This window comes from Elephas maximus, chromosome 12, assembly GCF_024166365.1.
Source record: "Elephas maximus indicus isolate mEleMax1 chromosome 12, mEleMax1 primary haplotype, whole genome shotgun sequence".
NCBI lineage: Eukaryota > Metazoa > Chordata > Mammalia > Proboscidea > Elephantidae > Elephas > Elephas maximus.
The window spans coordinates 42117637-42131452 of record NC_064830.1 but is presented as its reverse complement, the minus strand read 5'-3'; the positions used below and the strand labels follow the sequence as shown (position 1 = coordinate 42131452).

General features: G+C 38.9%; 1 protein-coding gene across 8 annotated transcripts in view; it reads right to left on the bottom strand.

The window, feature by feature from the left end:
* NCOA1 (nuclear receptor coactivator 1) overlaps nt 1–13816 on the bottom strand; it is a 277613-nt gene that overhangs the window by 221996 nt on the left and 41801 nt on the right. For 7 of the 8 annotated variants that reach the window (XM_049902739.1, XM_049902743.1, XM_049902744.1 and 4 more), the window contains exon 2: nt 10367–10503. The gene's annotated coding sequence lies outside the window, so the exon portion shown is untranslated. Of the gene's footprint in view, nt 1–10357; nt 10504–13816 lie in introns of all 8 variants that reach the window. The other variant, XM_049902741.1, reaches the window with a different exon arrangement.

Genomic DNA, 13816 nt, shown 5'->3' with positions numbered 1-13816 from the left:
TGTATGAATCAATATACTCCAGCTGATAGATTTGTGATTACAATAACTTCTTAGGAGCCATGGCTCCTAAACTTACACTGAGCTAGTAAAATCTCCTGAACACAGTTTCCTCAAATCTATGCTTTTACAGTTTGTTTAAACTAAAGGAATAATTCATTTTCTTTTCTGATTTTGATTAAGAATCAGGTTCTGAGCTCAATCTTTTGGTTTCACCCCAAGAGAAAGAGATAGCTGAATCCTGGTTCTACTGTGAGTTATTTAATGTCTAAGTAAGCCTCAGTAAGACTCAATTCCTTATATAGAAAATAGGTGTAATAACAGTTTACACCACTCAGTATAAAATATCTATCATACTACCTGACATACAGTAAACATTAAATCATTATTATAATATTTTTGTTTTCCTCGTATCAGTTTTCCTTTCTCTTACATTCACTTGACCCCACACTCTTGTAACAGACACATTAGCTATGCCTCCTCATTTAAGATCATCTTCAAAACAATAAACATCTCAATGCCTTCACCAACTACCTGAGAACAGGTTAAACTGAGCACCTCTCAGCTATGCTTATGTGCTTGTATCACCTTTGGCTTCCATAACATCCAGATGTAATTTGGAGATCATTTCATCTATGGCCTCAAAGCTTTCATGATCAAACAAGAGTGAGTTTCTATAATACACAGTTATTTTATTTTTCAAAAATGTCTTATTTCTTCCCAATAAACTATGAACCCCCCCAAAAAGCAAATCCTCTTCACACAGTCAATAATCAGCTATGCAATTCCAATAGCTATGTCATTAGATAATTAGAATTATCATTCAGAAAATGGAAGGAATCTCTTGTGCCTCTACAGTCTTCAGTTTCCAAATACTTTAATATCATTCTCAAAAATACCCTTAAAGACATGTTAGAAGGTTGCTTCGGATTATTGCTACACAAAAGGGGTTGTGGGAAGGGGCTGTAAAACACAGAAAAACACCACAACTTTTAACTTGCTATACCAGGTCTTCAGAAAAGGTTGTCTGTAATTGTGCCCCATCTCTCTTCTCTCTCTTGGGGGTGAAACCAAAAGTTTTCCTTCTTACTATAGCCTGTATGCCTCCTTTCATGAAGTTTAGCTATCTTACTACATCATAATGTCCTTTGCAGCTTGTCAAAGAGAACTTAGACAAGTCACATTTTCCCCTAGACTGTTCCCACCCACCACCTAATAGGGAAGTATATTCTTCTGGCAACCAGTGCACTCACTCAGTAATCTTTCTCACCTCAGAAACTATTATAAAAAGTTTCCCCTTAGAGAACACAGAGATTAGTCATTAAACCACCATAATACATTATAAACAGTTTTTCCCACCTGTTCCAGGTCTGGGACTTCATAAAGAAACTAAACCATACTCTCTCCTTCTCATTTTAAAAGGTAATTCAAGGACAAAAAAATTTTAAACCAAAGTGTAAACTGGTTGTCTCTTAAGTCAAAAAGGCATATTTACGAGATGGTATTAGGTGTCAGCCGGTATCCTAAGAGCTTTACCTAGTTTTAGCTCATGTAACCTATGTAAAGTGAGGCAGGAGATAATATTAACGAGTATGAGGGCTGCAAGGGAGGAGGGAGTAATTTCATGTAAGAATCACAAACAAAGAAATTCAGCAAGCAAGACCAATAAAATCAAAAAGTAGCTGAAAGTAAAATGAGGCATGAATAGGCAGCTTACAGATCAGGAGGTAAATATAATTTAAAAAACACTAGCAGCTGTCATCGTATGTTTTATTCTTTGGTTTGTGGCTACACACTAAGTTTATTCTTAGTCCCTATTGAGTACTTGGCATTTGTAAACGAGTAAACTCAACAGGACTCTGAATTCCTTAAGTATTAAGACAACTTCCAAACTCAAAATTATAAATGAAAACTGATCTTTAAAAGTAGAACTCCTTAGCCAACCTGGTAAGACAAACAAAAGAAAAGGTGTAAAGATTAGAGGAGAAGGATATAAAATAAAAAAGTTATAAAACCAAACCCATTGCTGTCGAATAGATTCCAGCTTATAGTGGCCCCACTGGACAGAGCAGAACTGCCCCATAGGGTTTCCAAGGAGTGCCTGGTGGATTCAAACTGCCGACCTTCTGGTTAGCAGCCACAGTTCTTAACCACTGTGCCACCAAGGCTCTCGAAATTAAAGTTATAAGGACAGGCATAAAAATTAGAGAAGCATAGACTCCAGAGCTGGAATGCCTGGATTCAAATCCAAGCTCTACCACATACTAGTTAGGTAACCCTGGGCAAGTTACATAACTTCTCTATGACTTAGTTTACTTGTTGGTATAATGGAGATAATAACTTCATTTCAGTGTCTACTTCATTAGAGTTCTAGTAAAGATCAAATAAGTTAATATGCATAAAGTGCTTAGAACAGAGCTTGGTAAATAGCACTATATAGTAAAACTGTCTTTGCAGGCAATATGATTTACTATGTAGATCAACAGATTCAAAAAATTATTAAAAATAAAAATTCAGCAGATTGCTAAACACCCATAATCCAATTGTATTCTTATAAGTCAATAAAGATGAATTTTTTTTTTTTTTTTTTTACCTTTTCCTTACGGAAAATTTCAAAAAAGCTTAGAAAATACTATCAAGAGCCACTCCTATACCTAGCTTAAACAGTAATCAACTCATGGCCAATCTTGTTTCATCCCACCCACAGCCTCCTCTCTACTCCAAATAATAAGCAGATTCCAGACATATCACTGCATTCATAAATATTTCAATATCTCTCTCTAAAAAGATGAAGATTCATTTTCGGTATAATACTATTATCACACCTAAAAATTAACAATTCCTTAGTATCAACTATCCAGTCAGTGTTCAAACCTCCCTGATCATTTCATAAATGTTCATTAAAATTTAGATTCAAATAAATTCCAAACTTCACTATTAATCTAAAGTTTTCCCTCCAATTCTATTTTTTTTTTCCTTACAATTAATTTGTTGACATAAAGTTGTGTGTCCCAAGGAGTTTCCCATGCCTAGATTTTGCTGACTACATCCCCATGGTAGCATTTAAAACGTTTCTCTGTCTTCTGTTTTTCCTGTAAACTGGCAGTTAGAGCTAAAGGCTTGATCACATTCAGGTTCAAGTTCAATTTTTTGGCAAAGGTACTTCATATGTAGTGTTATGAACTTTCACAAAGAGAAACCTAATGAAAGTCTGGTTGTCCTTCTGTGACATTAGTAGTCACTGATGATCTTTGCTTAGGTCCACTAATTCCTTACAAAATAGTGTTCTACCCTATCACTCCTTATTCATTTATTAACTAGAATAATTCTAAGTAACTTCCATTCATCAATTGTCATGGGTTGAATTATGTCCCCCCAAAATGTGTGTCAACTTGGCTAGGCCATGATTCCCAACATTGTGGTTGTGCACCATTCTGTGGTCTGATATAATTATCCTATGTGTTGTAAATTCTAACCTCTGTGATGTTAATGAGGCAGGATTAGAGGCAATTATATTAATGAAGCAGGACACAATCTACAGGATTAGGTTTATCTTGAGTCAATCTCTTTTGAGATACAAGAGAGAAGCGAGCAGAGAGGAAGGAGACCTCCTACCACCAAAGGAAGAGTCAGGAGTGGAGTGCCCCGGGATCTCTGCACTGGGAAGCTCCTAGACGGGGAAGATTGAAGACAAGGACCTTTCCCCAGACCTGACAGAGAGAGAAAGCCTTCCCTGGGAGCTGGCGCCCTCAATTCAGACTTCTAGCCTCCTAAACTATGAGAGAATAAATCTGTTTGTTAAAGCAATCCACTTGAGGTATATGAACTTTCATTAAGAGAAACCTAATGAAAGCCTGGTTGTCTTTCTGTGATGTTAGCAGTCACTGATGATCTTTGCTTAGGTCCGCTAATTCCTTACAAAATAGTGATGTTCTAGTCTATCACTCCTTCTTCATTTATTAACTAGAATAACTAAGAAAAGAAACCTCCGCTTGACAACTATTTAGTTACCCTGAGATACAGTTCATATAAGAAAGGTAGGATAAAGCTGGATACTTCTTCCTTTACATAAAAATATTTCAAAATAATGAATTCGAACAAAACTAATGTGTTTTTTAAGTATCATTATGAACTAATGGATTTAAACATATTTCATGTGTTTCACTACACTGCAGTTACTCTTACTGATGCTCAAACTGTCTCATCTTTGACCAGCCAGAGCCCACTCAATTAAGACCCTGAGTCATTCTGACACAACCCTATTAGTGTTCGACAACTTCTATGCCTGGATCCAGCTTGAACCATAAGCCAGTTTCAATATTCGGCTAGTTTCTTCCTTATTTTTTATTTCTACTGAATTAAAACTCCTAATTCTTAATTATAAGTCAGCTGTGTCATATGGTTCTGGATAGTAAGATTAAACATAGACCCAAAAATTCTATCAAGATTTCACTAAATTCTACTTTCACCATCCCATTGATACTAAAACAAGCATATCCCACTCAAAACTGGAAGAGTAAATGCTTCAATTTGAAAGATTTGAGTAAAAAGATTCCTAATCTACTCTCTGCTTGCATTTTGCCTTTGGAAAGTATTTCTTCATGTTCTATTTCAAAATGTGGATACGGTTTTTAAACAAGCAGAAGAAAAATGCACTATTTTTCCACAAAAAAAGACCAGACTTACTGGCCTGACAGACTGGAGAAACTCTGAGAGTATGGCCCCCAACACCCTTTTAGCTCAGTATTGAAGTCGCTCCTGAGGTTCACCCTTCAGCCAAAGATTAGACAGACCCATAAAACAAAAGAAGACTAAAGGGGCACAGCAGCCCAGGGGCAATGACTAGAAGGCAGGAGGGGACAAGAAAACTGGTAACAGGGAACTCAAGATAGAGAAGGGAGAGTGTTGACATGTCGTGGGGTGTTAACCAATGTTATAAAACAATATGTGCACTAACTGTTTAAAGAGAAACTAGTTTGTTCTGTACACCTTCATCTAAAGGACAGTAAAAAAAAAAAGTCAGTTTTTTTATAAATGAATAAAATTATCAAGTGTGGGCAAAATCATGCTCTTATGAGACTGAATTATTTTGTACCATAATTCAGACTTTTACAAAAGTCTCATATTCATCCTTAACATTAAAACTTGTGTGCTGTGAACTTGAAGCTATAAATTCAAGCTACTGAAAATACTAAATGTATTTTCTACACTGAAATCATATTATCAGTAGTTAAAGAAATATTTATCTCATTTTACTAAAAAACAAACAAACATGTACGCCCTTTCCTCCCCATACCCAGCACACATCACTGTGGAAAAACAGAATCCTATATTTACTAACCAGAATACTGCCCAGTATAGTGCTGGAGGAGCCCTGATGGTGCAGTGGTTAAGAGCTCAGCTGCGAACCAAAAGGTTGTCAGTTCAAATCCACCAGTCGCTCCTTGGAAATCCTATGGGGCAGTTCTACCCTGTCCCATAGTGTAGCCGTGAGTCAGAATCGACTTGACGGCAACGAGTTTGGTTTTGGTTTTTTTATAGTGATGGAAGAGGAGCCCCCAGGCTGGAAGGCGCTCAAAATACAATTGATTGACAAAAAGTCCATCCACAACAATGGACTCAAACATACTAACAATCATGAAGACAGCACAGGGCCAGGCAATGTTTCATTCTATTACACGTAATGTCTCCATGAATGGGAGGCAACCCCACAGCAACTAACAACATAGTTGCCAACCATTTCTTCACAAAACTCCAAAAAGACAGCTTTAATGGCCAAAAAATTGTTTACAGTCACAATTTTTACTATTTTCTTCAACACTATACCACAATCACGAATCACACATCGAATGCCAATTCGTTTCTCTGAATAAAGCAGGATATGGATTGATAATCCCAATACAACCTCTTTTACTCACAAAGGAAGTGTACTTTTTCCTTGTTGTTGATGCTTTGATTAGAAGGAACCAATGCAACTTTTTCAAGGCTACAACTTCTTGAAAAACCAACCATCACCAACAACAGAACAACTAAAACAATAACAAAAAGCTCTTCTCCTGTAGTATGGATTTTTCAATGATAAACAGTAACACACCTATGTCAAGCGCTGGTATGCCCTCTGCAAATCAGTGCTTTCATCCAACTGGAAAACAAAGTATCTGCTAGCATGCGCATATGACGGTAATTGCTTTTCCAGATGGTATGCCTTTGATAAGGGATTTTTGCCAAAAGCTCATTTTACTTTCTTTCCAAGCATAATATTTGTCATTAACTTTAAAACTGGTTTTACAAGCTCCTCAGTAGTGATGTGAGTTGACCTGCTTTTTGCTATGAGAAGAGTAACTGTGAAGGATGCTTCTATAGTATGGTCTTCTCTGTTTTTAGAAAGAACATTCATTAATTTCACACTGTAAAGCATTATTTTACATATTTAACTTAGTTATCACATGGCTATGAATTAAGTATTATAGAAAAGGAAAGAGAAATATTAATCCATTTCCCCAAGGAAGCACAAAAAGTAGAAGAGCCAAAGTTTGTGCTCTTTCCATCACAGTACAGACAAACTGTAACAAGTCACTAGCTAACACCTGCTCCTTTAATATATCTTTCAGAAGTTTGTTTTCAAACGTTTTCTTGAGTTCAAATAAAGTATTTTTAAAAGATACCATTTTAACTTAATGCAAACTGTAATCCAAGACATGTAACTTTACAAATGTTTTATGGCATAACTCAAGTACTGATTTTGCTGTGTTTTAATCCTCCCCAAAACAACAAAATCCCAAGTGCAGTGGCTAAATTTGGCTACTAACCAAAAGGTCAGCATTTCAAATCCACCAGCTGCTCCGTGGAAACCATATGGCACAGTTCTACTATGTCATATAGGGTCACTATGAGCCAGAATCGACTTGATGGCAATGGGTTCTCAAGGAAATCACCAAAAAAAATTTTTTTGTCAAAATGTATTATATAAAACTTCTGAGTACAACTTTGTGAGATCTGCACTCTTCTTCATTTTCAAAAAAGAGAAATGACAATTTTTAATATGGGATATCACCCTGTGAGAACTTGCAAAAGAGTGGGGAGATAATAAGAAATAGATGAATTAGAAATTTCTAATTTAAGAATTTAAGCAATCTAATTTAGATTGCCTTTACAAGTAGAACCATAAAGAGTTAACAACCACAACCAATTAATGAGCAAATTCAATTGATCAGAAAGTTCTATTCCCTAATCTTTACTTTTGTTGAAGTCTGAATACAGAACTACATTACTTAGGAAGGGATTCTAAACTATCATTATTTTACTGCTCGTTTCATGACTGCTTTTAAATTGTTTAAGATGACTGCATTTAGGCTTCCTAGGCTAGACTAAACCACCGCTCGTCTGTCCGTTTGTTGTACTGTGGTAGCTTGCGTGTTGCTGTGATGCTGGAAGCTATGCCACCGGTATTTCAAATACCCACAGGGTCACCCAAGGTGGATAGGTTTCAGCAGAGATTACAGACTAGCACAGCCTAGGACAAAAGGACCTGGCGATCTACTTCTTAAAAAACTGCCAGTGAAAATCTTATGAATAGCAGCGGAACACTGCGAGGATGGTGCAGGACCAGGTGGTGTTTTGCTCTGTTGTACACAGGGTCACTATGAGTCGGAAGCGACTCAATGGCACTTAACAACGGGCCAGTGTAAACATTTTGAATGAAAGAGGTCTTCAGCTTCATCTATAACTCTGCCATATATTAGAATCATTATTTGCAAAGTTTGGACATTCAACTAATGTACTTAAATGAAAATATGAAGGATGGACATATTTAATAGCATAAGCAAAATGGTTCTGATAATATAACAAACTATGTATTTAATGATCATTACCATTTAATTCAAAAAAATACAAAAAAAAAAGCTTGTAATTGCCAGAGAAGTTTTAAAACTTCTCATGAGAGCAATCTAACTCTTTTTCATCTGCTTCTTTATTTGAGGTAGCTTTTCTTTGGCAAAGACAGCTCAATTATACCATCCCCATTTACTCTAAATGAGGCACTTCTAGGATTTTCCTGTATCACGAATTCTTATTATTTTGGAATTTACTGCTTTACATATTCTTCTTCCAAAATAGAACAACATGAAATTAAGGATGCTAGTAATAACTGATATATTTTTTCTCAGATTTTCACTTTCTCTATATTCTAGCAAGATATTATTTACAAACTTCTATAACATACACAGTGAAATCAGCCAACTTTGGCCTATCCCCTTAAGCAATTACCTTTTCATACTTTATGCCTATTTGGAAAGAAGTGGTTAAAAAGTATTTTGTTTTTAACTGAATGCTTGGAAGGCCAGCGTAGCAGGGGCGGGGTTTGGGGACCATGGTTTCAGGGGACATCTAAGTCAACTGACATAATAAAATCTATTAAGAAAACATTCTGCATCCCACTTTGGAGAGTGGTATCTGGGGTCTTAAACGCTAGCAAGTGGCCATTGAAGATGCATCAATTGGTCTCAACCCACCTGGAGCAAAGGAGAATGAAGAATACCAAAGATACAAGGTAATTATGAGCCCAAGAGACAGAAAGGGCCACATAAACCAGAGAGTACATCAGTCCGAGACCAGAAGAACTAGATGGTGCCCGGCTACAACTGATGACTGCCCTGACAGGAAACACAACAGAGAACCCTTGAGGGAGCAGGAGAACAGTGGGATGCAGACCCCAAATTCTCATAAAAAGACCAGACTTAATGGTCTGACTGAGACTAGAAGGACCCCAGAGGTCATGGTCCCCAGACCTTCTGTTAGCCCAAGACAGGAACCATTCCCAAAGCCAACTCTTCAGACAGGGACTGGACTGGACTAAGGGATAGAAAATGATATTGGTGAAGAGTGAGCTCCTTGGATCAAGCAGACAGATGACACTACGTGGGCAGCTCCTGTCTAGAGAAGAGATGAGAGTGTAGAGGGTGGCAGAAGCTGGCTGAATGGTTACGAAAAAAGAGAGTGGAGGGAAGGAGTGTGCCGTCTCATTAGAGGGAGAGCAACTAGGAGTATACAGCAAGGTGTACATAAGTTTTTGTATTAGATACCGACTTGGTTTGTAAACTTTCACTTAAAGCACAATAAAAATTAAAAAGAAAAAAGAAAGTGTTTTGTTTCTAAATAAGCACTAACTCACTCTACCCTCACTCCTGTGTATTTCAGAAAAATACAGGGCTGTTGTTTTTGTTTTCTGCTGATAATACATTTCCTTTTTGCTTTTAATTATCTTATGCAGTCTTTAAAGTTGGGATCCACCCCATGATTTGCAAGTGTCACTTCATTCTTTAATTATATATCTCACTTTTCCAGTCCAAGTAAAACCAATCCATCAGATCCCAAAGGTCCTTCAGGGACAGTCTAGGAGGAATCAACGTGACACTTCTTATGAAAAGAAAAAAAAACTTTAACAATGAGTTTAAGAAAAAAGGTTTCCAATCCAAACTGAAGGACAGTCAACTCTTCCGTATCATGTGAGGAGACTGTTAGAGCATTGAATTCTGCCTCTCATCTCAAATGGTCGTGACAAAAATTTTAAAATTAACTGACATTTTACTCTAGCTCTTCTAACACAGATAGTTTGGTGAATCTTAATCTGCACTCAGTGTATTTCTTATACTTGACATGTGTCTTCGTTATCCAGTGCTACTACAACAGAAATACCATAAGCTGGTGGCTTTAACAGCTTAGTAGTAGGCTAGGAAACCCTGGTGGCGTAGTGGTTAAGTGCTACGGCTGCTAACCAAAGGGTCGGCAGTTCGAATCCACCAGGTGCTCCTTGGAAACTCTACGGGTTCTACTCTGTCCTATAGGGTCGCTATGAGTCGGAATCTACTCGACGGCACTGGGTTTGGTATTTTTTTGGTTAGTAGGCTAGAAGTCCAAATTCAGTGAACTAGCACTAGGGGAAGGCTTTCACTCTGCCAGCTCTGGAGGGAGGCCCTTGTTTCTTCTGTTCCCTGGTTCCTTGGAGATCTCCATGTATCCTGGCATCTCTCTTACCTCAACTCTGCTTTGCTCCTTGTTTAATCTCTTTTATATCTCAAAATCCTGCCTCATTAACATAACAAAGAGAACCCATTCCCAAAATAGGATTATAGACACAGGCATAGAGGTTAGGATTTACAACACATATTTTGGGGGGGCACAATTCAATACATAACAACATGCTTTACTAATTTTTCCTCAAAAATGTGGATGATTTCCCCCTTTTTGGAATGGGGTAGGAAAGGTTAACTTTTTGAAAAGCCAATCATTCTAACATACAGAAACTTAACAAAACTCATAGAAAACAGTATTACAAAATGACTAGCAAGGAATAAAATTTCACCTCAAATACCTTAGAATAAGTAGAAATTCTAAATGTTGGTGACTTCATTTGGAAGCAACGATTCCTACTGCATGATCTTGCCTGATGGTCCTTGGTTTTTATCATCAGAGCTAGTTCCAGTTACATTTCCACTAGTATGGACAGATCTAAAATAGGAGAAAGAAGACACATTTAGTACACTGAAAACATTCCATACTTTAGGTACTATAACGCATTTCACTATAAGCATGTAAAGATTCGTATACAGCTGTGTTAGTTGTTTAAGCAATGCCAATCCCCATTCTAGGCATTATTACAGGTTACTACAGATTTAAGAAAAAATGAAGTTAAAGATTTTCTTCACTGATCCATAAGCCATAACAGATAAATAAAGTCAATAAGAGGTAATTAATTACTGGCTTTAAAAAAGGTTCAGATCCCCAGAGGAGGTACACAGCAAAATGGAGGCTGCATTCGTACCCCAAGGAAAAAAGGGGCCCAGTAACTATTAGCTTACTCGTCAGAGCTGCCTGAGTCACAGCAGCAGCAGTGGCTTCAGTACCCAGTTTTAGGTAAAATGGAACAGCAGGAGGAAACAAGATTCCTAGCAGAAGCTATCTCTATGATACAGATCACTAAAAAAAAATATGATAAAGATCACTAGCAGTGGGATATTACCAACTAGATTTTACTTAACCAGTAAAAAAAAAAAAAATTTTTTTTTTTTTTTTTTTAGTGATATAGTGCTGAATCTTCCCATTTTACCTCAAAGCTAACTTCAAACAGTGGGGTCTTTGCAGATATCTGACTTCTGAAGAAATGTGAGCCCTACTGGCTTTCACTACTGATAGCCTAATTGCTTTAAGTACCCACTACCACCCAGGGTTAACCTTTTTACATATATTCTCTTTAGATCACACAGACAGTGAATCAGTCCTCAAAGAGAATCATTTTACTACAGGTCAGTTCAGAATCTTGGATTAGTCATTTCTACCTGTGGCTCCAATGCCTGTCACCTGTGGGCTTTATTCAAAACACAACTCATTCAGGCCAACTACATTCTCTCTTATTTTCACACTTACAGTGCTCTCTATAGTTTCTCACCCATTTCATTCGTTCCTCACGGCTGTCCAACCTTCCAACTTTTTCCACAGGGATCCCTGGAACCTCTCATAACATAGTAAAACAAATTACTTCAACATCCTCAACCTCATCACCAAACACTCCTTTGAACCACTGGCCCTAAATCTGGCTCTTGAAAAAAAACCACAGTGAAGGCAAAGGCAGTGGGATCGACTTTCTTCAAAGTGACACCTTCAGACCCTAACTCACAAGCAATCCCCTTCCTTCTCTGAGGCTCAGGGCAATCTGGCTGTACTACCTTCTTCTTCTCTTTGTCAAGGTCATTCAATATCCCACCCTGACTATATTTTTTCTAACCTCAGTCCAGACTCAATCCTTTCTAACTGCTTGTGAGTAAGGATCAGTATGAATCCAATCCCCAAAATGTGGACTGATTCAGTCCTCACATTCCCACTTCTCCATCCTCCTTGCCACCTCCTTGCTCAAAAATTAAAAAGTCACCATCCTTCAGGATGCCAAATAGACAGATGCCAGCTGCAAGTCTGGGGAGTCCTCACGACATCCCAATCTTCTAACCTGCCAGCTACAAATCTGGGGCTGGTTTCCCACTATCCCTTCAGGATACCAGCTGCAAGTTCAAGACCTGCTGGCTCCCACTGTTCCTCTGGGTTTGCTAATTCACTGGGACAACTCACAGAATTCACGGAGAGTGTACCATAATTGGAAACCCTTGTGGCACAGTGGTTAAGTGTTAAGGCAGCTAACCAAGAATTCGGCAGTTCGAATCTGCCAGGCGCTCCTTGGAAACTCTGTGGGGCAGTTCTACTCAGTCCTATAGGGTTGCTTTGAGTCAGAATCGACTCGACGACAGTGGGTTTGGTTTCTGGTTTTGATACCAGAATTACGACTACAGATTTCTTATAGCCCAAAAGGATATAAACAAAGAGACATATAGTGAGAGTCTGGGAGGGCTCCCAATGTGGACCTTCCATGTCCCAATGGACACGCTACCCTCCTGAAAGCAAATGTTCTCGTCAGCAAAGCAGCTCCCTGAGCCTCTGTCTTCGGGACTTTTACTGGTCAGTCCTGCATAATAGGCTAAATCATGCCTCCTGAGACTAGGCATTATGAGCCTCCTAGGTGAGTCTTTTCTGATCTGGCCAGTCCCTACTCACCAGCACAAATTCTCAGGTGTGGCCTGAAAGTACCAGACCAAGGCACCCCAATTACTCCAACGGTTAACTCTCCAGAATTAAGGACAAAGGCCACCTTACTTAGGGTAAAACTAGGTCCTTTACCCCATAATGCCCTTTCACCACTCCAGTCTCCTGTGATCTCTGTCTCAAAATCTTGGCTGTCTCCCAAGATATCTGTTCACCTACTATGCTACTTTCTTCCTTTCACGTCACCACCCTTAAAACTCCCAACCCTGGATCAACCCAATTACCTGCTAGAGAAAAATCATACAACTATGTGCATTGATCCTGCTATAATATTGTTGTTACTTGCCATTGAGTCAACTCCAACTCATGGCAACCTCATGTATAATGAACAAAATCTTGCCGGTCCTCTGCCACCTTCAAGATCATTGGTAAGCTTGAGTCCACTGTTGTGGCTATCGTGTCAATTCATCTCATTGATGGCTTCCCTTGTTTTCATTGACACTCTACCAAACATGATGTCATTTGCCAGCGACTGGGCTAAAATGTTATAGTCTTTGTGGTGTGATAAATCACTTTTATATAGCCTTTCTCACCATGGTCTTGCAACTCCCATAAAATGATTGGGTGTGACTATGCAAATAAGATGCCTGTGGCCCACCAAGGGGATTGGAAAGCTTTCTAACAACACAAATAAGGCGCATGAAATCCTTGCAGGGGTGAGACCATGCAAATAAGGTATATGGAACCCTAACGAGTGGATTGGTCAGTTTTGCCACCCTACTAGGTTTAAAATGAGCCATCCCAGAGGCAGGAAGGGGGCACCTCAATACCAGCAAGAAGAGCTAGAAGTGGAGCACGTCTTTTGAACCCAGAGTCCCTGCTCTGAGAACTTCCCAGACACGGGATGTGGAAAGAGCTGTAACACCAAAGCAGGCACTAGATGGCAAGAAGCAGTGGCAAGCGTGTCAGAGAAACAGCAGGAGCAGAACCAGGAGACAGACACGAGACTGCACAATAGGCTTCCTAGCCTACCAAGCAAGGTGATTAACAGTGGATGGATATGCAGACCCACAGAGTGAGAGAGCTGAGTGCCTCTAGGCAGGAGGGTTGTTGGAGGACTGGGGTACCTCCAGGCACTTCAGAGGAGCTAGGCCCGCTGACCCACAGAGTGAGAGAGCTGAGCACCTTCAGGCAGGGAAATTCCTGGCAGAGTGGGGTGCCTACGAACACTTAT